We start from the raw sequence: 2,400 nt of genomic DNA on the forward strand, positions 1-2,400 counted from the left end.
GGAAGTAGTCTTAGCACCTATGCAAACACATCAGTCTCAGAGGGGCTCACCACACTTGCCTATATTGGGGGAGCTGCTGTCCTCAGAGGGGGGAGCAGGTAGTACCCTTAAAGGGGGACCACCCATGGGACGTGGTTGTTTAAGATATTGAACCCTTTGTGGCCGGGAAATGTAGACCTAGACCTGGAAGCTCACACCCTTGGATTCAAGCCTGAGACCTAAGCAAGCCCCCTCTTTTTCCTGGTGTCGTCTTTTGCCTTCCCTGTCCACGGGCTGGACCTGATTCCTGATGTGGCAGAGTTTGAGGGTGACCCCTCCTAGGAATACCAGTGGCTTACTGAGCACCTTGTCAGCAGGATGCCCAGCAGCCTTCAAGGGAGGACCCTACAGGAAGTGGAGACAGGTCTGTGGGGGCCAGCGGCAGCCCACTCAAAGCGAAGTGGGACAGGTGTCCGGCCCTGCTGATTCTAGCCGCTCTGTAAGACATACAAATGAGGGCTGTGCCCAAAGGTGCTTCCTTCCTGGAAGGTGGAGATGGGATCTGCAGGGGGGCGGCCAGTGGAGGGTACCTGCAGGGTTTGCCCAGGAGCTCAGCACAGGGAGAGTGTTCCTGGGACCAGCATGCTGACTGTGGAGCTGCATGGGTTTCCAGCCTCCGAAGCCTCAGGCTCCCCTTTGGAAGACGGGCTGCTGATGGCCCCCATCTCTGGCAACAGACATTAAGGAGGTCCTGCTGGCAGATTACCTCAGGAAGGTCAGGAGGTGGCTGTTGCTTAAAGCAGCCCGGGGCCTGCCCCCTTGGAGAAGGTGCACACGTCCATGGCCCCCAATTCTGGGGTCCTGCTGCCAGCCTCTGGCAGTGACCCTCTTCCTGTCCTGTCCACTGACCCTGTGGATGCATGGCCTTCCTAGAGCTGTTCCTGCAGACAGCAGAGAAGCACTACATGGTGGGGCACGGGGTCACCTACTAGGTTTTCACCAATCAACCAGGTGCCCGACCCCGTGTGCCCATCCAGGTATGCCGGAGGGTGGTGGTCTTCATGGTGGACACAGGGTCACTTACTATGTCTTCACCGACCAGCTGGTTGCTGTGCCCCATGTGCCACTCTGGGAGGGGCAGAGGGTGGTGGGCTTCAAGGTCCGTGGCATCATGATTTGGCAGGATGTGTCCATGCGGCACATAGCGGTGATCAGCCGCTTCTGCGAGCAGCGCTTCCTCTGTGACGTGGAAGACCTGGTGTGCGTTGACGTGGATGTGGGAATGAAGTTCTGGGACCATGTGGGCATGGAGATCATGACGCCCCTCTTTGGCATCCCACAGCTCGGTTTCTACTGGGGAGCCCATGAGGACTTTATCTACGAGCGCTGGCCACAGTCCCAGACCCACATCCCCAGGGACCAGGGCAACTTTTACTACATGGGGGCCTTTTTTGGAGAATTGGTGGTGGAGTTTCCCTGACTGACCTCGGCCTGTCACCAGGCGATGATGGTCAACTGAGCCAATGAGATTGAGACCAGGTGGCCCGATAAGAGCCACCTGAACAGGTACGTGCTGGGCCACAGGCCCACCAAGGTGCTGTCCCCGGAGGACCTGTGGGATCCACGGCAGCTGGGCTGGCCCCACCATCATTCCCCGGGTCATGAAGAAGCTGAGATCCATGGCAGTGCCCAAGAATCAACAGGGGACCCAGAACTCATGAGGGGCTGTCCCCGGAGGAGCTGTGGGACCTGCGGTATTGTGCTGTCCTCTGAAGGACCTATGAGACCCGCAGCTGATGGGTTAGCCCCAGTCATGGAGAAGCTGAGATTTGTGGCTGTGCCCAAGAATCAGCAGGACATCTGAAAGTCATGAGGGGCTGCCCCCGTCTCCATTAGGGGGTGCTGCCTTGAGCGGAGCGGTCAGAGCAGATTCCTACTTCTGTCCCCTTGAGGGAACCTGTGGAGCCCAGCACTGCTTGCACGGGCACGCCAGCGCCCAAACCAGCCCTGCGCACAGGAGGCCTGCCTGGGGACACAAGGTCCTCTCTTTGTGGTCACTACATTTTGATCATTTCCACGTCCTTTGCAGCTGTGAACGGCTCCAGTTTTATGTCGGATGTTTTTCTGTGTCAATGCTGAGCAACCATCTTAAAAAGAACAATTGAGGGAAAAGGTTTTCTCCATGGTTCTAAACAGACATTTACTGTTGGGGCTGGGAGCAGCCCTGTAGCAGCCATGGAGCCAGAACGGGTGCTGGCCTTGTCTTCCCTCCCAGTCTTTACACCTCACCGCGGCCGTGGGGTTTCAGGGTCAGCGGTGCGCCGAACCACCTCCCAGACCCCCAGGGCTCTCATCAACAGAGGCCTTGGCAGTGGCCACTAGCTCGGCCTCCAGGAGCGTGGAGCCCTCTGGGCTATATAA

General features: G+C 58.0%; 1 pseudogene; it reads left to right on the forward strand.

Annotated features, from left to right (window-relative positions):
• The first annotated feature begins 899 nt into the window (after positions 1-899).
• On the forward strand, positions 900-1,843 carry LOC112818028 (histo-blood group ABO system transferase-like; annotated as a pseudogene).
• The last annotated feature ends 557 nt before the right edge of the window (positions 1,844-2,400 follow it).

The sequence above is a fragment of the Callorhinus ursinus genome, unplaced genomic scaffold (genome assembly GCF_003265705.2).
Source record: "Callorhinus ursinus isolate GAN/ISIS: 27379988/994484 unplaced genomic scaffold, GSC_fseal_2.0 scaffold1251, whole genome shotgun sequence".
Lineage (NCBI taxonomy): Eukaryota > Metazoa > Chordata > Mammalia > Carnivora > Otariidae > Callorhinus > Callorhinus ursinus.